The sequence below is a fragment of the Coenobita brevimanus genome, chromosome 50, assembly GCF_032717465.1.
Source record: "Coenobita brevimanus isolate Jiangsu-jjx chromosome 50, ASM3271746v2, whole genome shotgun sequence".
NCBI lineage: Eukaryota > Metazoa > Arthropoda > Malacostraca > Decapoda > Coenobitidae > Coenobita > Coenobita brevimanus.
Window position 1 is genome coordinate 8343853 of NC_137003.1, and position 23861 is coordinate 8367713.

The 23861-nt window shown below is 40.5% G+C and overlaps 1 pseudogene; it reads left to right on the plus strand.

Moving 5' to 3' along the window:
* Positions 1 to 23440: 23440 nt before the first annotated feature.
* On the plus strand, positions 23441 to 23559 carry LOC145399890 (5S ribosomal RNA; annotated as a pseudogene).
* The last annotated feature ends 302 nt before the right edge of the window (positions 23560 to 23861 follow it).

Below are 23861 nucleotides of genomic sequence, written 5' to 3' on the forward strand. Positions count from 1 at the left end.
AAAAGAAGATATGGTTTCCAGCAACTTTGTACATCGTCTAAGGTAAAAACCAATGTCATTGTATAGTATAATGTCATTGGACAATTTCTTTTCCTTTTGTTCTTTGACAACCTCCAAGCTGATGGTCTGTGAAATATCACTTATCAATGTGATAACAAATGAAATTTCATAGAAATGGCCTTTAATAATTGTCATTTCATTAGTGAACCGAATGAGTTTATTCAGCTCTTCTTCTATACTACTTAGACTTTTAAGGGTAATGTCACTTACTAAGGCGGGTTTTTGTTTTAGTTCGGACATGAACTGATATATCTCATCAATTAAATCTATTTTGACAATCTCTCGACCGTTTTCAGTTTCAGTGTTAATACTGCTTAGTAACTGTATTATTGTATTAAGTTTCTGCTGAGCGAAAAGGAAGAGATCAGACTCGTTATTCCCAATAAATTTCTCTGCTTCCTTTTCAAAGTTTTCTTTAATTGTGTTTATTTTATCAATATGCCTTTTCAGATTGGCAATTCCTTCAGCTACTGTCTGTTCCTCAACAGCACTTACAAAGTTTCTGAGGCTTCCGAGTGCTGATGTAAGATTCTGTACGTCTATCGAGTTTCTCTCCTTCGGTGACTTTTTACTAATGATAACAATCAGCTGAACAATATCATCAACAACAGTTACAGTTGTTGTTGTGCCTGCTTCCATAGTCAAAGTCTCTAGTTCTGTCAGTAAATCATAAGAATTGTCAATTAGTTCATATAAGGTCACTGAAAGGAAACCAGCTTCTGCCTCAGAGTCACTGTTTTCCAAGGTTGAAATAGAGGTGGTCATAGTGGTCTCTAAGCTAGTTATCAATGTCAGCAGACCAGACACACCTCCAAGACTTCCTTGTAGGTCTTGCTCTGCGAGGACAAGGAAGAGCCCTCTGCAGATATCTACATCTTTCATTTTTAACTTCGTCACTCCTCGGGTTTTCCATGACTGAATTACTACTGAAATTTCCTCGACAAATATATTAGTTGGTTGCGATGACCCTCCTGACACTTCGTACTTTTCAAAGAATTCTGAAAAGTCAGCGAACAGATAAGTCGACGTTTCAAGAACATCTACTGTTTCTTTTGCACTTAAAGTCTTCTTGAGGTTCTTTTCACGAGATCTTGAAGCATCTCTTGCTGTCTTAGCCAACTTCAAGAGCTGCTTCAGTCCTTTTATGCTTGAAACTTTTTGAATGCTGCCTACCAGGCTAACAAACTTGGTAACTTCTTCCTCAGCCTTGGTTACATCTTCTTCAGTGAAGCTGGATGACGAGAATTTCGTCATGTAGGACGTCATACTTACGATGAACCCAGCCAATTCTGTACTGCTGCTTCCTGAACCTGAGCCAGTGGTCACTTTTTTCTTGAGTTCATTCACTGTCTTATGGCAAATACCTGTAATCTGAGTCACTGTTTCAGACTTTTCGACTTCAGCTGCTCTCTCGGCTTTAGCCTGAAGCTTTTCTGATATCTTCTCTAATGATTCTGCTCGTTTCTTAGTTTCAGTGACGAGAGTGCTGAGACCTTCGTATCTAATGCCATTGGCATTGGATTCAACGAGAGTTTGCAGTTGAGCATAATAAGACTTCAGTGTCTCCACAAGTGAAGCATCGTACTTGGTCATTGAGGAGCTTGATAGAAAACTGTTTATTTTGACAATAACTTCGCTACTGGTGCTGGTAGTGCTTCCTTCAGACATTGACTGTAGCTCTTCACCCAGACTGCCGATGGACTCCACATAGAATAGTGCATTATAAGTAATTTCAGCCTTCTCGTCCAGAGCTGCTCTGGATGATGCATCGTCCTTTATTGTCTGGCAAGTTCTTGCCAGTCTCTTGTTTGCTGCTTCAAGCTTTTGAAGTCCACGCACCTCGATGCTTTCTTTCTCTAATAAACTTGTAACTTCCTTCTCGAAGGCATATATTGACTGTATTTGATCTTCTGTGACATCGTTTGGTGATTGCTGAATTGACTCTATAAGAGCTATTAGTGTTGGGTCCACATTAGTCTTGAAAATTTGAGTAGAAGACTGAGATCTAATCTTGTCCTTTAGCTTCCCAACACAGTCTTTGATAACTGATGTGGCTGTACTTAAGTTTCTCAGGAGAACTATTTTTTTCTGTGATGATTCCTTCTTTAGAATACTATTTTGCAAGGTCGTGGTGGCGGCGGTTGCAGAAGTAATTTCCTGCACAGTGGCAGACACTTCCTGTATCTGCTCAGTAGTGAACTGCACCTCCCTAGTCTGCACCAGTTTAACAACACTGCTTAATTCTTCCTGAAGTTTGGTAAGCTTCACTGAAAGTTCCTTCGTTAATCCTGCTTTACTAGACTTTGTTATAGAAATCATTACCTTTTTTATGTCAATGATGACCTTAAACGCATTTGTGCTCTGAATGTTTAGTGACCCTGAAGTTGTTGTGATTGACGTCGTTAGTGTATTCATGAGTGACGAACAGGTGCCAGTGGTTGCAGTCACTGTGGACGCAATCTGCTTGTTTACGGACAGCTCTTGTGTTCTCTCTTCCACAGAAATTGCCGTTTCAAAATCTCCACTGAGGTAACCGCAACTCTTTGAAACTGTCTTCAGTTCAGATATTGCCTTTGTACTGATTGTAGTCGATGATTGTTGGAGTTCCTTTCTGATCCCAATTACTTTTTGTGTGGTCTGCTTAATCACGTCAATGTCTGTGCGAGTCAGTCTCTCAATATTCACTGTCCATTTCTCAACTTGGCTCGTGATGCTTGTGATCACTGACACGTCAACATCAGTTGCCCTGGAGCTGCGTGGCAAGGAGGCCATTCTTCGCCGCCTCCTGTTTTTCTGGACATCAGTTACGGCTCCCCCTGTCTCCCCCGACAGCTTGGCTAGTTCATCAGCAGCTTCCCTTTTCAGGTTCTTGTTCTGAGCCGTAGTTGTTGCCGTCACTGAAAGAATTAGGGCTTGGGTCACTATTACTTTAAGGACCCAAACGGAAAACACTATACTGGGAATAGTGGAAAAAAATGATCTGACTGAAGGAACAAAATGGGATCTCAGTCTTGACATGTTTTACAGTATACAGATAACAGGACAAACCTCACAGTAAGATATCAATGAACTGACAGGGATGAATGACTACCGCTTAAAGAAATCAATGTTAACCAGTAATCTGTACCTAAACAAATATGCATGTAAATTATGAGAGAAGCATAAACTTTCCGCTGAATATATGAGTATGATAACGACCGCATAAGTATTACTGAAAACAAAACAACTGATGTCTGGTTTTTATCTATTCTTATAAACAAAATTTGTCAACTGACCATTTCATCATTCCCTGTGCAAGATCATAACAAGATATCTATTCTAACTACGCACGTTTGTATATTAGAGTCTGACGACTTTGGTAACACGATTTCATTCCGGTATAAGAACATCATTTGGGACTGAATGGCATACAGGAACATATTTACCGATTCTGAAAAGGGGATCAGTACTGAGAACCCCCTCACTCTGATGATATGCTGTATATTTTACTTTGCAACTGTCAGACTACTTTATTCACCTCTGATCAGAAAAAGCCTCCTCTAACCACTCAAGTACAAAAGCTCTTTCCTAAGTAGAGTGGAATCATTTGACAGTTGCAGGAAGTGAAGGAGCTTTGTGGTGTTGATGTGTATGTGACTGAAGGTGTTAAAAGAAATACTCTGAGGTGGTATGGCCATGTGGAGATGATGGAAAATAAGATTCTGAGTGGAAGAGTATGAGTGATGCGTGAGTGAGATGGCGGAAAACTGATTAGAGGAGTGTATGTGAGCGACGTGGAGAGGGAGACCAAGAATGAGATGGAGGAATGGAGTGGATAGATGTATGAAAGAGAGGGGGAGCTGGAAGGAGGGCAGCCAAATGACAGAGGACAGGGTGACGTGGAGGCTGTTTGTTTTAGGGGGCCTCCTACGGGATTAAGGCATCTGGTAATAGACAGACAGACAGATAGATAGATAGATAGACAGAGACAGACAGATAGGAAAAAAATAAATTGGGCCTGAAGCTGCAGGAACTAACCTTGGGCAGTGGTGGGCGCAGCTGCTGAAGACGTGGCTGCCACTGTGCTGGCTGCTCCTGTGGTTGCTGCTGCTGTGGTTGCTGCTCCCGTGGTTGCTGCTGCTGTGGTTGCTGCTGCTGTGGTTGCTGCTCCTGTGGTTGCTGCTCCCGTGGTTGCTGCTGCTGTGGTTGCTGCTTCTGCGAATTCATGTGATGATTCTTGTTATCGCATGAGAGCCAAGAATCAAGCATCCATTCACTTTCGTCTATCTTTGGGGTCCATCATTATGAGAAATATGCAAGAGAATGGTAAGACAGGCAGCCTAGTGGATGAACTTTCTCGGTGGTAAAATTTTCGTGTCTCTGATCAAGGGCCGCATAACGAAGAATTCTTTGATCGTACTAAGAACTTATTGATCTATAGTATTTGGGGAAGTTGCAGGCTGATCCTTGTGATAAATGCAATCTCCTCTGCTGATATACCTTTCCTGGGAATGTAAATCATGAAATTCCTGCTAAAGGTATTCGCTACTGTACTGTATATTATGCAAAACTGAAATAAATCAGTGTATATTATTCAATAAGGAAATTCTGGCATCTTGGCTGATGAAATATTGTACAAATATTTTTACAGTCTTCCTCTCTTTTAATACTCGGCCTTACTTGAATGGGTAGTTTTATGATCTTGGGGTAGATTATTTGCTGAGGTTCAGATTCCATTCGCGAAAATGTTTATAATCAAACCAGAACATCGGGAGATGAAAGATATTTTCGATAACTGACTTTAGTTTGGAGATAAGGGTCTCTTATGACTTAATTTGTTTCATCCCTATTGCAAGGCTGAATAAAGCCTTCAGATGCATATATTGTATTAGGTCATGATAGTAGCTGATGACAAAAGGGATCTGTTCTTGAGGTCAGTTTGCCATAATTTGCCGCCTCTATCATTGGTTAAAATATATTAGCATAAACCATAGTTTTATTACCATCACACAGACCCCTATAGAAGCACCCGTCTTGTTTGACCCTACCAAATTTTACCTGCTTCTTTGTTGTAATTCTATCCTTTGTTTTTCCCTTGCAGTCGTGCATCAAAAACTTACACACACACACATTTTATATATATATATATATATATATATATATATATATATCGTGTCAGACTCTGGGTAAAGGCTTCAGGGCCTATATCTCGAGGGCAGTAGCCTATCCCTCCTACACATCCACATGTCACCACTTAGGCGCTAACACCCACCATCCATACTGAATACATGCTAGGGCAGTCTCATACAGGACTGGTGTATTGGTATTAGCGGGGGCATTTTTACGACATGTCAGCGGGTCATCTGGTAGATCAGGAAAGTCTACTTTTTATGAAATTCAAATCCTTAAACTGTTCCCTGCCCAAGCCGGGATTCGAACCTGGGTCCATCAGGACTGCAGGCAGCCTCTCTACCGATTCAGCCACCGCCTCCCCCATACATATATATATATACAGTACATATCATATATACAGTATATCACAATGGATTATGTATATTATAAAAGAATATATATATACAGTATATCTATCTATATATTTATCTGTCTATCTATCACGTCCTTGTGACTGAGAAATATACAACATGAACTCGAGTGCTGATGCATGGAGAGAAAAATCTTAATCCTACAGAGTCATGAGTAATATATAGGAACTGAGATTACTTGAATTTTATAATTCATCTGAGAGTCCAGGTTAATCTAGCGCCAAATGCTGTCTACTTGGATGCAGCCTTAATTTGCTGAGAAAACCAGCCAACAATTATCAGAAATACTCATGACTTCTACAAACAAACACATGGGGAAATTATGAACACTTTCGGTTCACAAAAGGAAGAAAATAAACTGGAGTTGCAAAAATGTGTGCAATAAGGGATGGTGCAAGTACTGATATAGCAAAATGTGCTTTTAGGTTTTAGGTCCGAAGAAAATTGTGGCTATACCTGAATTAACACGACGATATCTTGTGCGGATAAAACACAGTAGCAGCAAAAATAAAGCACAAATTACATTATCGTAGCAAAGGGATTGACGAAGAGGTTAATTTAGGCTAGAGAGAAATCTTAAACTTCGAATATCTCTCCTCGGCGAATAAAATCGTCTAGAGACAGCAAGGACCACCAATAAAAGAAGTAATAGTATTGAAGTGGACCTAATATACCGCCCTCCCTTCCATTTGAGGAGATATGGATACGTCACTGGATCCTGAATGCAAAAATACTCAGTAATATGGCATACACGAGCGAGATGATGATAAAATACGACACCGTAATCATGAGTGTTCTGAATATCTGGCGTCTGGGTTTGATTCCTCTGATGGTTGTGTTCTGACGAGTTAAGTAGATTCACTGCCACTAAATGTCCCTTTTATGGTCTGTTCCTCATTCTGAATATTTTTCTCATCCTTTACTGTATTCTCTCTAACTTCTCCATACCGTTTTTGTAATCTGGTAGTCCAAAATAAACACAGTACTTAACACTCTCGCATTCATCCGTGTAACTGAAGGGTTAATTAACACATTTACACCCTTTCGTGAATATTTCCATTGATGGCTGTTTTACCCCATATTTTGTTTGTACTGGCACACCTCACTGGGTTCCTGTGTTAGAGCAATGCTGTAACCTAAAAATTAAATCAAGAGAACAAGACTATGACTATCTTTCTGCACAGCGAAAAAAGAAAAACTAATGTACAGATTCTCAGTGCTGCAGGACGAAACTTTGCACATGACCAGTACCTACGCAGAAGCAGAATTTCATGAGCTTTGTAATGGCGGCAGGCTATTAGATTTTTGCTGTGAGAGCATAATAATAATAATAATAATAATAATAATAATAAAAAGGATAATGATACAAATCTGGCAAGGCATGTGTGTATCGTCCCTGACCCCAGGAGGGAGTCGAAAGCTGCCGATATTTAAAATTCTATGCAACTCATTGTACGTCCCACTGAGGAGCATTAGAATAGGGCAAAAATTACTTGAAAACTTTACCCATTAGAACTATCATCTTAACTGGACAAGACACCCGTGCACTGAAAAACTGACACTGAAAATATTTGACACTCCTGATGCTTCAAATTCCTTCGAGGGGGGTAAATGTGAGGGCCCATTAAGGAACTACCCAAGGTGAAGAGATCAAATTTGAAATTTAGTGCTTTACCTATTAAGTGAACGAATTTGTTAGCTCTTATCCTACTTCTGTATTGCCGGACTGGTTTTAAATAATTTGTAATGATTATTTTCAAATCCTTTTCTTGGTTTATATGTTTCAACAGAGCATTGTTCATAGTATAGTTAAACCTTTCGTTTTTTCTTCCAATGCTCAGAACTTTGCACTCAGTAATATTTAAATTCAAATGCCATGATTAAGCTCAAACAAACAGCTTGTCAATACAGTTCTGAAATTTCTGCATTTGTATGGGTGTGCCTACTCGGCCACTAGTTGTTCTGTCATAGGTATGTTTGGATATGTTGCACCATAAATCTCTGTCAGTCCCATTTCTATTTATTAGAAAATGACTGGGAGCTAAAACTGAACCTTGTAGCATTTCACTTGTAACATTCATTGAATGTGATTCCCATTATTTTCAATTGATAAAAAATCTAGGGACCTAACCACTTTAAGAGGCTGCAGACAACACTGCAATGAATTTATGATAATCTCAGATTCACAGTATATTTTAGTCAACTATTTCCTGCAAAGGTGGGAATCTTACACTCCTGCTGTCCACAATCGAGCCTTTGTCAACCGAACTTCGTCCTTTGCAGACTGATAACCACGCAGTCAACCTCAGCATCATACACTTGAGTAACTGTATTACGCACATGACTAATGACCATGCTAAATGTTTAATTACTGTAGATGTCCATATCAGAGTCTTCTAAACTAACCTGATGCTGCTGCTGTTTGTCCACCTGTAGCTCCATCTGATACCGTCGGTCCAGACACAGCACCAGCAGACACTGTTGGTGCTGTCCCAACTAATCCAGTCCCAGTCACTGCTGCACCTGACACTGTCGGTCCGGTAACCCCACTTGACACTGTCGGTCCAGTAACACCACTTGATGCAGTCGGTCCAGTAACATCACTTGATGCTATTTGTCCAGTAACACCACTTGATGCTACCGGTCCAGTAACACCACTTGATGCAGTCGGTCCAGTAACACCACTTGATGCAGTCGGTCCAGTAACACCACTTGATGCAGTCGGTCCAGTAACACCACTTGATGCAGTCGGTCCAGTAACACCACTTGATGCAATCGGTCCAGTAACACCACTTGATGCTGTTGGTCCAGTAACACCACTTGATGCTATTGGTCCAGTAACACCACTTGATGCTATTGGTCCAGTAACACCACTTGATGCTATTGGTCCAGTAACACCACTTGATGCTATCGGTCCAGTAACACCACTTGATGCTATTGGTCCAGTAACACCACTTGATGCTATCGGTCCAGTAACACCACTTGACACTGTCGCTCCAGTCACCCCAGTCACTGCTCCACCTGCCAGTGAAGTAAGGATTGTCGTAGCTACAGAACAGTATGCGTTTTAGCTGTTAATCTGTCTACTGCTGTCAGGGACCTAGGGCTCTTTCATTCTAAGAAAAAATATCATATACATGTCCTAAGTCTGAGCTCTGTACCTGCCAAGGGTCTGGGAAAACCGAGCCAAGAATCTGGTGTATGCTTGTATGTGGAGGACTTGTACTTGGCAGTGATTTGGTACAGAATCTGAAGATACATAATTACTTCCACTCGTATATGTGCTATGCGTGACTGAGTGTAGACCATTTCTATGTTTACTGTTTCACTGGTGGAATAAATTCATACCCCCTGTTATTTGTCTGCTGATTGGAGCTTTGTTGTGCTTGTGTTCTCTACACCTTATTTTTGATTAACTTAAGCAAATATCTGGTGGTATTTCCCTCTCAGCTTTTGGTTAGTTAGAAAGGCAGCTCATTAAGTAGTTTTGCCTTTTGCTTCACTGTAAAGACAGGCTTCGTCTTTTACAAACAATTTATTTACCTTCGTGGCAAACATGCGTTCATGTAATTCGTTGTAGCCCCTAGTGTTACCACGCACTTCCTCACACATCTGACAAAAATTGTGCTACCTATATACAGTATCTGTTTTAAGTTAACATCAGTGCTTCATTGCTGTTGTATATATTTTATAATGAATTTTAAAGTGTCTTTCATTAAGTACTGCATAAAAGGCTGGTGGCTAAACTCAGGGTGCATTGACACTGGCGTAGTCACTAGGCAGTGTCTCAAACTGGGGGCCATGGTGCTTTTCTGAGGGGAGCCGTGGGGTATTATGCAGTCACTGGTGAGAAAATTGTATAGTAATTTTCTAGAGGCAATATTTGTGAAGAATATTTTTTCTTTCAAGCACCTTGTGCACGGCATACCTACAGGCAACACAAGATGAATTCCTGGAATTTTAATGCGGCTCATTTGCCAGAGACATTTTCGTAAAGAACAACTTGATGGGTGTTGGTGTAAGACTTGAAAGCTACCCTGATATCCGCTGACTGACTGTATGGATCTTTGTCAGTCTTGTCTACCTTTTTCTGTCATTTTTTTTTTTTTTTTTTTTTTTTACCTGTTAGGGATCAACATGAAAATGCATGATCAGTTCCGTATGGACGATGATCTTTTCTGTACCGGTATCTTATCTGTGCCACAGTCACTGATACCCCACTTGGCAGCAACAATGAACTATTAACTGAACCACTGTTTTCAGAGTCACTTTTTGAGTGTTCTTTTATGTACATACACTGCATCTTAATTTTTAATCAATGGTGTTGCTATAATCTCATGCCCACATGCTCATTCGAGTGATATTGCTTTGTTTGCTTTTTTTTTTTTTCTAAAGCAATATACAGACGGGGGTCACAGATGTTGCTACGTTGAGTCCGGTTAGCCACAGAACAAAAATAAAAGACTGAGAAGCAGTCTAGGTGGATAACAGCAAGGCCTACAACCGCCAGCGAAGAGCTGTAAGTGAAACCAAGCCCTTCTGGTCTAAGGTTCATAACGGTTTGCCTCTGGGTTTGATACTTGGCTTAATAATATTCATTTCCAACATAAATGACACTGATCACAAGATTGCACGTAAATTCCTGAAGTCTGCTAATAATATCAGTATGATGGGAAAGATCGCTGTATTGGAAAGCACATTAATGCAACAAGAAAACCGGAGTAAGTTAGTAGAAGCGTCTAATGAATGGCTGATCCTTTTTAACACTGCCTAGTGCCAGTGCATTCATGCCACGTATAATAACCCCCAATGTGACTACTTCATTATGAAAAACGTTTGAAATTAGCAGAAGAGGAAAATGACCTGGGCGTCCTGATACACCAAGCTCCAAGTGTCAGTAAACACTGTGCAGAGGCAGTAAAACAAGTCAGCAGAGCTTTAGGCATGATTTACCAACGTCATATTCGAGGACAAACACAACAGGGTGAGTGCTCTATAACGCTCTTACTGGTAAGACCACTTATTCATCACTGTGTACATGTCTGGTGTCCAAACCCGTAGAGAGATATAGAGTTGACTGAATGCTCAGGGACGGGCAACAAGTATGGTTGAAGGTATGGCTGGTAGAAGTTACAGGTTTAACTACCATGGAATATACGAGTACATATTTACGTGGAGACCTCACTGAAACACTTAAAATCATGGGTGGATATGAACAGCTTAATCGGGAGTTCTTCACACTGAACTAATGCAGATCTACCAAAGGTCACTCCATAAATTCCTAGAATCTCAGAGCCGTGTGGACATCAGGAACTATGCTTTCCCTTTGAGAGTTGTGAATTACTGGAACAAATTGCCAATAGATGCTGTGATAGGAGCCAGCATCAAAACTTTTTAAAGGACATGTTGGCAGATATCTGAAGCACGGAAAGTGAGGGGGTGGGGTGGGGGAGGGAAACTAAATCTGGCTGCGTCGGGAAACCTCGAACCTCAAAAATAATGCTATGTCTTCCAGATGTTTCCCAAGAAGCTTTCTTCTACCCTCTCCATTTCTCTTGCTCGTACCATGTAAACTCCAATGCCATCTAAACAAGCTGACCAAGGTTACTGGCCACATTACTATTCTTACTCGTAGAACTGATTTATTGATGATTTACTGAAGAAAAAACGCGGAAAATTAAGTTATAACTGGTATCTACTGAGGTACACCACAGCAGAACTTCATAATCTGACTAGATATTACGAACAATTTGAGGTCAGAGTTGGATGTGGTGCTTCATGACTGAGCATTGCTATCTGGATGTTTGTCTGATGATGGCTGTATAATTATGTCACCTTCAGCGGAGTCAAAAACCAAGCAGTTTTCTCGGTACTGGCTACAGGTCTGGTAATTATATGTTTTACGAAAGCACTGCGATATATGTGCCAGAAAAACACTTTCTAATGATATACTTCCAAAGGATTTCCTGAAGAGTATTCCATCACACGAACGCTTACAAAACTATGAACGATAACAAAAAAGGTGATAATACTATCAACATTGTTGACTCAGGACAGGACAACTTGTATTATTTTTATTTAAGTTATTCTTGGACATTTGTGCAGTGCCTAAACATAGAGATTTTTACTAAATTTGGTACACAAGTGACGACATAATAAATGGCAAAAAAATCTCTCAGTAACTGATACCCAATTATCAAGTCTGCATTTACTGTATCATCGTTTGTTGTGGCGGGAACTTTGCGTCATGACAGGATTTCCGACATGTGCTGTGACTGCCCTGTGACTCTGAACTACCAAGTGTTCTCACAGGCAAATTACCTCATTCTTGCCTGACCCTCAACTCTTCCACTAAATTTGGTCAAAATCGCATCAGAACTGTTTGAATTAAATTTGACCTGTGACTGACATTAGACCTATTCTCAAAACTGAATCTTTTCATCATTAGCTGACGTCATCCTTGCCTGACCCTCAGCCCTTCCACCAAGTCTAGTCTAGTTCAAATAAGATCGACTGAATTAGCCTTGCTCTGTGACCTTGGCCTTTGACCTATTCTCGATACCGATCTCTCAGCTGAACCTCGGTCTTTCTGGCAGTCTGAAATCGAATATATGCATACCTATCTCTTGATTCATCATTAACCTCTTCAATACGGATACTTCTTTCATGTTATTCTTCTCATCACCAGACATCAATATTCAGCTTGAGACAGCCTTTAAAACTGGAGGGGTCAGATGTAGCCTTCATTAAGCTCTTGACTATCAGGGAGACTGTACTGAGAAAAATTACCTGGCACAAGCACAGGTGACACTGACATCATGGGGGTGAGGGGTCCAGCGAACTCAAATCCATCACGTAATTTTTTTTTTTTTTTTTTTTGTTGCTACCTTGCCACGTCTTGTCGTAATGAAGGGGTTCATGGAAGCTACGTTTAACACCCTTTTAATCTTCTCTTTAACATTTAACTTCCTTTTAATCTTCTCTATAAATTTAACTCCCTTTTAATCATCTCTGTAACTGAATGAAATTATATGGAATGTTTCACTGACTTTAACTTGGCTGTTCGTTCCTCTGCTGGTTATTTCCCGTAGCTCACTGGCAGAAAAAGACGGTACCGTGACTCTACATCCATTTCGTGGCACTTCTTCGTGACTAGCATCATGTTTTGGTGTTAATCTAATAGTATAACTCAGCACTGAAGATGGGGGGATGGCAATTTTAGGCCAAGGTAGAGTGAAGAGGGTAAAGTAATACGAATATATAATAGAGACCATGTGGGAAGGGTCTTAGCTCTCACATGGTAGGGTCAACTCTAGTATCTATGCCGGCAAACTCCAATTTTTTTTAAATTCAAGTGAGTGATTCTTTGAGGCCTAAGTGCTAATACTGTCACCATAAACCCTCTCACGGTGGGACAACTCCCTATCTATTTCAGTCAATGGGGACGATTCAGTACAGGTAAGGGTGAGTCTAATGAGCCTGTGATTAATAGGTGAGTCACGCACAGGTAAATAAAGCTGATGAATCTTACCTGTAGCTGAAGTGGGGGTGACCACAGTGGCTGAGGAGGGAGAAAGAACGCAGTATTGTTAGTTCAGTAGGTGGGAATGAAGGAAGGAAGGCAGGAAGGAAGGACGGAGGAGGAGGAGGAGGAGGAGGAGGAGGAGGAGGAGGAGGAGGAGGAAGGGGAGGAAGAGGAAGAGGGAGGTGGAGGTGAAGAGGGAAGGGAAACAGAAGGAGAATGAGGAGGAAAAGGAAGAGAGAGGGGTACAGGGTGAGAGGGAAGAAGATGCGAAAATATTACAGAAAAACTCTGAATTTCTTTTCTAAATGCATAAAACCGAGAACACGAACACGAGGACGAGCTCGAACACGAACACGAGCACGAGCACGAACACGCACGCACGCACACGAGAACACACACACACACAAACCTATCACGGCACAGGTACAGAAAGATGACAACGAAAAAATAAAATGAAAATAAAAGAACACTAACATCATCATGAATCTTACGCCATACAACTTCAAATATTCTCTGCTTCACTCAAAGTACTTTCATCTCATCCTGGTAACACTAAATGCCTCAAGAGTATACTGTATTATACTTTCCTTCCCTCATACTCTGTTATACTTTCCTTTGCTCAAATGGGGACCTGGATTGAAATCTGACGGCTGAGTGTCGTAGTCTGGGATATTTTTCAGTGCTTTGCTTGCCATAACACAAAATGCAAATCGGGAATCATCTCAAACAGTTTCTTTTTTTCCCGCACTTCACCCTCTTTTCACCAGGCATTCATTCACTCCTCCTCCATCTCTTCTACATTCTTCACAAGTAATACCGTACAGTGGAAATAATTGGTCTGATTTGTCTACAGTGACATGAATAAATTACGTCACCAATAATAATATGTCGCTATGAAGCCTCTCGCATTCTGACAACGCTTTGACTCCGTTCCAGCCAAAAGGGACGGTTTAATTCAGCTGCTAGTCTAACAAGCCTGAGATTGAGAAGTTCTGAGTCACGCACAGGTAAATGAAGCTGATTAACCTTACCTGTGGCTGCGGTAGAGGTGACCACGGCGGCTGTGGAAAGAACGCAGTATTGTTAGTTCAGGAAGTGGGGATACAAAATACAAATAGCAAATCATTTCAGATTATTTCAACTTCTATTTCTACGACTAAATTTTTTCACGACGTCCAACATTCTCTCGTCCATCTCTTCCACAATTAACGCCTCACTAAATAATACAATAGTGGAAATACTGTTTACTTATTCAACTTTGTCTGTAGTGTCAAGAATAATTGGCCAGGAGGGAAAATACCTAACAAGCTGGCCCCTTCCATTTGATGACGTATCTTTTAATCCTATCTCCTCATGATTTTCTACAAATTAAGTATTCTCGTCGGTTAAGGAAGCTCCCTAACGCCTTTTCGTAATCGACTTATTTTGCTTGTAACACCTTGCTCCTTTTCTTCGTGTCATATAAATCCTTCAAATAGTGCCATACTCTGCATAAATAACGTACAGAAAGGATAGTGACGTGCCATAGTCAAAAATAAATCGGTAAGGAAGAAGTGCTAGGGAAACTCCTTATCTGACGCGAGTACAGGCTTTAGGGTAGACTTCTGGAATTGACTGGGATAACATTAAGTACTGGAGGTCCTTTCTAGTTTGCATAAAGTCAATCGGTAACAGAAAAGATATAATAAAAAATAGACTATCGTACTGAAGATAAATTCCTCGTATATACCAACCTCTCTTTAGGGTCGATTCTGTGTAGACCGAAACTGAAGGGAAATTAAGAAATCAAGCTCTTTCCTGTGTTTGCTTCGCGCATTTTTTTTTTTTAATAGGAAGCTGATCAAAAACACAGCTTGCCGGTGTGTACGCAGTAAAAACAATGCACAGACTCGTAATAAAGTCGGCTAAGGACGCTCTCTGGCATATCTTCCTTACCAGTATTATATTCAATGGATTAATACAGAATACAAACGAAATCTCAGAGCGAAAGAGCTCTAGTTCTTTCACCTTAACCTGGCCCAGAGTTTCCTCGTTTTGTAGCTTATTCCATGCAGGTCAGAGGCAGAAAAAGACAATGCTGTGCCTCTACATCCCACCCATTGCAATTTTTCGTGAATGGCATCATACTCTAGTGTTAATCTCTACAACTCAACATTCAAGATGGAGAGATGACAATTTTAGGCCAAGTTATGAGTAAAAACGGTTTAGTAAAGGCTTGATCACACTGAAATCCAAATCTGACAATGTTCTGATGCAAACTAACCGATCGTGTGGGTCAAGGTAAATGATGAAAGAGGAACACCATCTCGTTTCTTAGGGTCAGCGATGAAACAGGTGAACTAAATTACATGCAAAGAGTTTACACCATCGGACAACCTGCCTCAGAATATGCCCCGTATCCCATGTGGTTTTAGGGATTTCGAAACACCTCTTCCTTTGCGATTTTTTCTCCTCATTACTTTTTTTTTTTTTTTTTTGTATGTTATTGATGCAAATTACGTCGATGTTAAAATATAAATAAAATACAATGCTAAAATTTAACATGCGAAATATATGGCAAAACAAGAGTTGCAACGATGCCTCTTATATCTATCTGTATTTATTCAGACGCCTTGATCTCGTAAGGGGTAGCCACAAGCAAATCGCCTCCAAGTCGCTGTTATCAATTATTTGGCTGTCACCTCCAACTCACACCCTTCTCCAAAATATAACTCTCCACCCCATCCCTCCATCTCATCCTTGGTCTCCCTCTTCTCACTCACACACACAGACACACTCTTCTAGTCAGTCTCTCATTCTCCATCCTCTCTACATGGCCTCTTATATGCCACTTAAATTATGGCTCTATGTCTGATTCTATCATAAGTGTGACGTGGACAAAAAAATCCCAATCCTTACGTTTGGGTTTACAGCACTGACACTTCTTCTTGCCGCTGCACTGGCCAGCCGCGTACACCCCATACGTGCACTTCACCCCGCACGTGCCTCCTAGGTCAGAGCACGAGGCCGGGGTGCTGCACGGGAGGCAACACGTGCACTGGGTGGCGTAGCTCAAATCATCAGCACGGAAGGACTTGTCACACTTCTTCCTGGAGGAGGCAGGTTAAGGTAGGTCAGGTTAAGTTGGGTTATGCAGTAAGAGGCTGGAATAGATGGGACGGGTTGAGCTGCACTGGGTTTGGTTTGGTTATGTTAGGTTGTTAAACTCAGTAGTTTGGTTTGGTGTGTTAGGTCAGGTTAGGTTAGGTTAGATTGTTAAGTAGGGCTCGATGAACAAGGTTAGGTTAGGTTAGGCCAGATTAACTCGGACTGGTTTAAGGTGGGCTGGGTTGGGTTGCGTACGTTAAGCGAGTTGTTAGGATGAATGAGGGTGAGTGGAAGGTAGATTATAGTGTGATGAGTTACCTTAGATTAGGATAGGTTAGGTTAATTAAGGCTATGTATGGCCAGGCTCAGTCGGGCTAGATTAGGTTAGATTAGATAGATATAGTTGCTTAGGCTCAGAGAAAAGGGCTGGGTTGGGCTATGTGAGGTTAGCCTTAGTAGGGCTGTATGATTTTAGGTTATATTGAGTTAGTTTAGGGTGGTTTACTCGTAGCTCGGTTAGACTGGAATTAGCACAGCAGGGTTGGGTTGGGTTGGGTTGGATTGGGTTGCGTTGGATTGGGTTGGGTTGCGTTGGATTGGGTTGGGTTGTGTACAGGAATGCTTATTTATACTTTTACACTCAATCACTCAGCTACTAAACACCTATGAACTGAACTAGAACGAACATTAGAATTAAAAGTAAAACACGGAATAAAATAATTTATGATTAACTGCCAGGGAAAGATATGTATCGTGAAAATGTTTAAGATCTATGAATATTTACCTAGATCTTTACACAGTCTCATGTCTGACCTGTTCTTGCTACCTTCAGAGGATTTTTATTTCTTTTTCATTTTAGGAGACTTTTCGATCTGGAAGGGTTTGCTACAGCCTTCATCGACACCCTAATTATAGAGAGCCTTTCTGAGCTTAATAAAATCGTCTATCGGCAGGAAATATAAACAATACATGTCATCGGAAAGAAAAAAGGGTTAAATTTTGCTGGAAGGGACGAAACTGCTGATACTGATACTTATTTTTCTTATTCATTAATTCATCTCTCACTGTCCACCTGAAGCGTAGGGGCAGGACGCTAGGTAACATCCCTCATTAGGAAACAAAAGTTTATCATATTCCTGAGACGTAAGGTGACTGTTAATGTTAAGCGGCTGTTATTTTTAGTTATTATTATGATTATCTGTGTTTTAACGTCAGGCTCCGGGTAAGTATACGTTCATTATCATGTTATGTTATTCGCGTCATAGTCTACTGTTATCGTATTATTGTTTATTATCACGCTTTCGGTGATTCTGCTTTTGTTGTTTTTATTACCTTCCTTGAACTTGTGTTATTGGTATGTTATTCTGTGCATTAGTGTTTTAACTTTGTAACCTGGTACTTAAGGTTAGCCTAATCCTCCTGTTCTTGTCGTGTTAGTATTTTTTTGCCTTGTTATTCGTGTTATCTTTCATCGCATTTTTTCGTGTTACTATCGTGTTATTCTGTACAATACCAGTGTTATAGCTTTAAGACACGATATTTGAGCTTGGTCTTCTGCTGTCGTGTTATAGTGACTTTCTCTTGTGATATTCGTGTTACTGCGTGGTACGGTACTAATTCGTGCACTGATCATGTTGTTCTATGCAATATCAGTGTCATAATTTAGTGGCATGATATTCACTGAGTTACGCCTTCCCAGTGTTAGTGTCGTGTTAGTATTTTCTATGGTGTCATTCGTGTCATTGTCATTATTCGTGTTATTACTGCGTTGTTATCGTCGTGTTATTTTTACATATTACGGTTATTATGACAAGATGCTCGCTTCAGCTCAACCTTCCCTTTTCGTTATTGTAGCGTTACTGTAATTTTACGTGGTGTTACTCGTGTTAATGATTGTCGTGTGTTATTACTGTTTTTATGACATTTTATGCATCATCAGTGTTATAACTCTGATATACACCAACTTGAGCCTGGCCTTTCCCTCCTGTCACTCATATTCTGTCCCTTTATTTGTGTTCCTGTCATGTTCTGTGCAATATCAGTGTTATTACTCTGTGACATTATACTTACTTCAGCTTGGCCTTCCCCCTCTGCTTCCTGCACGTCCTCCTCAGATATTCCTTCTTGCACTCGTCTGAAGGGGAGTGAAATTGGATCTTAGATGCATGCTCACGGGCTCCACCGCACCTCTTCATTTGCGTTTGCATATCTTTATTATAAAAGGTGTGTGTGTGTGTGTGTGTGTGTGTGTGTGTGTGTGTGTGTGTGTGTGTGTGTGTGTGTGTGTGTGTGTGTGTGTGTGTGTGTGTGTAAACTTGCTAAGTAATCCTACTGGTGGAGTTTGATGGGCAGGTGGATGGGTGGGACAGAGGTGTGGGTGAGTGGACAGGCGGAACTAGGTGGGTGAATGGGCAGGCGGGACTTTTCAGGTGAGTGGGGAGGAGGAATCGGGTAGGTGAGTAAACAGGTGGAACGGGGTGGGAAAGTAGGTCAGTGAATGAGTGGCTTCCCAAAGGACAATGCAGTAGACGGGCTCGCGCTGCTAATTACACCTTCATTTTACTTTAAATTTTACCTGTATCCCTTTAATAATGATATATCCTGAGCTGCAAAGAGTAACCCCCACTGTCTTCCCCACTGCACACTTCAAACATAGACGCTTACTGTTCTTGACGCAGCAGGTGCATTTTTTGAAGTGTTTGCCCTTGGCGCAACCATTCTTGATCTTGTTTTTGCATTTCTTCTTGTTTACCTTCATCCACTTCTTGTTGCGGCACTTGCCCTTTAGCTTGCGGCACACCCCCTTCTTTTTGCACTTCTTCTTGTGCCTGTTTTGACTCGAATTGCCCTCTGTTTTCGACTCCTCTTGATCTAGTGGAAAATGCAAAGGTTAGAATTAATATGGTGGTGTTGCACTAATGCTGATGATAAAGATGATGATAACGACGACGGTGATGATAACTCTATAGCAGACAATACCGAGCATACTAAATATAAGATGCCGCATTTTTATTCCAGTTTTACTATACACGCTTTACTCAGACCTGACCTAAAATTGCCATCTCCCCATCTTGAACTCTAATAACAACAGATTAAGACTGCATCATGGAGGTAGTCATGAAGGAGTGAAATGGAAGGTATTTCTCTGCCACCGATCTATGTGAAATAAGCTCAAATACTTCGTGAAATTTGCTGCAAAATTACGTGAAATAAGCTGCCACGGGACGAAAATCTGGGCCAAGCTAAAGTAAAAACAATATATCACCAGACGATTTTGTTCAGCTTAGGGGATATCCTGGAACATCCTCAGTACAATGCCGTCTTATATTTTACCGTAGTGTACCTTATAGTTTGATACAGCCGCACCACTGCACTCAAATGGGGTATGACCTCTCGTATGAAGGCTAATGATAAATGTGTTGGATGGCTTGGAATTACTTAACATCACTAAGAGGAAGTGTCTTTTTTATTTATTTTATTTTATTTTATTTTTTTATTTCTGTTACAGGTAGGCAGTTTTGATTACCATAGGAGTATCTTATAAATGACGCGGTTAATTACGGCTCTATGAAGGGGTTAATTACGGCTCTATGAAGGGGTTAATTACGGCTCTATGAAGGGGTTAATTAAGGCTCTATGAAGGGGTTAATTGAGGCTCTATGAAGAGGTTAATGAAGGCTCTATGAAGGGGTTAATGAAGGCTCTATGAAGGGGTGAATGAAGGCTCTATGAAGGGGTGAATGAAGGCTCTACACCTCAAGATTGAAAAAAAAAAAAAAAAAAGTAAGTTAAAAGTCGTCCCATAATAATAACACTGAAGAATCGCGTCCTCGGGCTGAAAAGGTGAAATAACACTGGCAATTAGTCTTACCTGAGAGTGACTGATCCACCTCCTTGTTCTTCCTCTTGTTCTTGTTCTTCTTCTTGCCCTTTTTCTTCTTCATGCCCTTGTTCTTGCCTCCTTTCTTATTTTTCTTTCCCTTCTTGTTCTTCTTCTTTTTCTTTGCCGCCTTTTTCTCTTGTTTGGTCTTTTTGCCGCCCTTCTTCTTCTTCTTTGCATCCTTCTTCTTCCCTCTTCGTAGCTTTTTATCCTTTCTTCTGGATTTTTTCCCTTTGTTTTTCCTTCCAATTTTCTTATCATGCTTGCCTTTCTTCTTCTTGTCTTTGTTTTTCTTACCGAGTGCGTTCTTCTTCTCTTTTTTAGCCTTCTTGTCTTTCCTTCCCATTTTCTTCCCTTTGTTTTTCTTACCTTTCTTTCCCTTGTTTTTTCTTCTAATTTTCTTATCATTCCTGCCTTTCTTCTTCTTGTCTTTATTTTTCTTTCCGAGTGCGTTCTTCTTACCTTTTTTCTTGTCTTTCCTTTCCATTTTCTTCCCTTTGTTTTTCCTGCCCTTCTTTCCTAGTTTGTTTTCCTTCCCTTTCTTCCCTTTCCTGCCTACTTTCTTCCCATCGACTTTCTTGCCTTTTCTTCCTACTTTCTTTTTCTTCCCTTTCTTTCCAACATTCCTCCCACGGTTTTTCTTCCCTTTCTTGTCTTTATTCTTCATCCTTTTTTTTCCTTCCTTCTTTCCATTTCTTTTCTTCCCATTCACTCCTTTCTTGCCTTTGTTCCTCTTTGTCGTGTCTTTCCCTTCTCCCTTTTTGCTTTTATTCTGTTTCTTTTGCTTTAATTCCTTCCTGCCCCCGTTTTCCTTGCCTTCTTTACGCTTTCTCATTCCATTTCTGTTCACTCCCACCGTAACATCCTTCCTTCTCCCCCCCTTTCGTGAGTTCTGCTTCTTGGGGCTTTTAGTTTTCTTACCTTGTTGCATATTCCCCTTTCGTTTCGAGAATTTCTCATTTCTCTTCCTGTTCTTTCTTTCCTGCATCATCCTTCCCCCTTTCTTATGCTTCTCCGATAGTCCTTTCATCGGTCGCCTTAATCGCTTCTTCCCAGCAGCCTTCCTAGGACCTGTGAAGTTAGGTTTCTTCTTGCCGGACATGTTTATATGGCCCGGCATCCTTCTGCCTCCTTTCCCCCGTTTCATACCATCTTTGCCTTCTTGCACAGATTTTCTTCTGCTAGGAACATCCCCCTTCTTCTCTTTCCTGCGTCTCTTCTCAATGTCGTCCTCCTCATCCTCACTGTTACGTCCCTTGCCAGCTTCGGCGTCTCGTGCAACCCTTCCAAAAATGTCCTTGTCGAGGTCCGGGATCTTGTTTACATCGTCTCCGTTTTCTTTTACGAGGAGGGACTGTGGGATATCTACGGCCAATCGCTTGACCTCTCTCTTTTCCCTTTGCTCGTTGACTTCGGCTCGAATCGGGAGCTGTAATATTGAGAGGAGATGCATAAGTAAAGGAGCCACGAGAGGGCTAACATGATGGGAAAAAAGAAAAAAAAAAAAAAACAGAGAGAGAGAGAGAGAGAGAGAGAGAGACCACACTCCCACGACCATTATCATTCAGATCTTTGAAATTTTCTTCCCTGCTCCAAAGTCGAATTCTTTAACCCACGAGACTGAAGACCTCACTGATATAGGCCCTTATTCTCATTGCTTAACATCTTCACCTTACTGATTTATTTACCATATTTAACCCCCCCTTGAAATTTTTTTTTGTTAGATTATATGTTTATGCTACTGTAATCCCCCCCCCTTTTTTCTTTCTTTCTCTCTCTCTCTAATTACGATGAGATCTTGGCAGTAAACTTTTTTCCTTCAATAACCCTTCACTACCAAGACGTCCTCTTAAGCTGCCTAAAACTGCCTGGTCGTAGCAAGAACAAAATATTTTACGCTATTGCAGAGAGGCAATGAAAATGAGAATACACGCCACAATATTGCTGTTGTTTAATTCACCAAGGACAATGAGGCTAGCGCTACTGAATCCTTAACTACCAGGCTTTCTATCAATTAATCAAAACTGTTTGGCGTTAAAGTGAAATATAACGCCCAGGTGTAACTAACAGAGAAAGAGTTAGGATTTTTTTTTTTTAAGCCTTTGAATGCCAAGATTTCCCAGTCCAACAAATTCTTTTGGAGTCTGCTTAAATTAAATATATACTCGAGTGCATCAAAAGGAGGGAAAGGTGTATACGCAAGAGGGCAGAGGTGTATACATGCAAACTCCAACTTCCTTGTCATTAACGGAACAGTTGTGGATGTTAGATATGGTTAGCTTACATGCCACGTTACAACACACATTCAGCAGAGAGACAGAGGAGCAGAAACATCTTACGCCTATCACGGCCTTAATTAACAAATGACTGTAAACATCGGGAGTCTTCCTTACTCCCTCGCCATCTCAGTTTTAACTACTTCAGCTCGAGGAGTATTTTCAATATTACTTATCGTTTATACAAGGAAGATGGAACCAAATGCCAGAAGGCCGCAAGATTGTTCCGCCCAAGACAAAAATAAAAACAAAATAACATGCTTGCTTCTACCTGACTATTTTCTGAAACTTAGGAGACGCCCCCAGGAGGAAAGAAGTTAATGGAGGCCGCATCTAACCACTTCACCTCGAAAAGCTTACAGGTAAATAATAAAACAAAATATAATCAGAAGTAAGAATTCGACCGTGAGATCCGCAGAGAGATAAACTGTGATGAAAGGAGGGAAAAAGGAGGGGAAAAAAATCAATAAAAGAGAGGGAGCATGCAAATTACGAGTCACTACAAGAGAGTGAGGCAGGATGATCAGACGAAAGTAGACACGAAAGCATCTCATAAAAGAAAAATATACGGGGGAGGATGCCATAAAAAAAAAAAAAATACGGGAGGCGACATCATTAAATTAAAAACAATAAAAAAATGCCATGTAAAGCTAGGGAAGTATTCAGAGAAAAAATGCTACTGAATTTAAAGACACAATCAGACACGGAAATACTGAATAAAATAAAAATAAACAAAACAAAGGAACTATGAATCAACAATCATTACAGGAGAGGAAAACAGTGAAGTTCAAGTTAACCATGACAAGAAAGGAAGTAAATCTGATGACAATTTTATAAAAAAAAAAAAAAAAACAGTATTAGAAACAAGATGTATAAGAGCAAACAAAAAATCAACACAAGAAAAGTAGTGATTTTAAGTAAATAATAAAGATATGCATATAAATTTAAAGTCAGTCGTTAAAAGAAAGGAGTCAATACTTTAAGAGAAAAAATATATAGTATACAGGAGTCAATTAATTTAAAACGAATAATCAGCACAAGACAAGGGGCAGCATTAAATAAAAACAGTGAATATAAAAAATCATAATAAGGTAGGAAGAATACCACGTTGAGTACACCGCTTTCCGTCCGATCAGCAAAGTTAAGCAACGTTGGGTCTGGTTAGTACTTGGATGGGTGACCGCCTGGGAACACCAGATGCTGTTGGCATCCCTACGTGTCAAGTGGGGCTGGTGGAGGATTTGTGCCCCTCCCTGTAAAACAATTAACTCTAAGCCCTTGGTCACCCCGTTTGGGATACATGGCGTCTGGCAATGAATGAATGAATAATAAGAAACGAAGTAAATGTGTTTGATGTCATGATAAAGGAAGCAAATTCTAGAAATAAAACATGTTAATATGGGAAAGTGAGCCGATATATTTACAGAAAATCATTAAAGAAACTGAATCGGTGGTCAGAGAAACACGGTGGAAGCAAAATTCAAGTATCTAGACACATATAACGACACTGG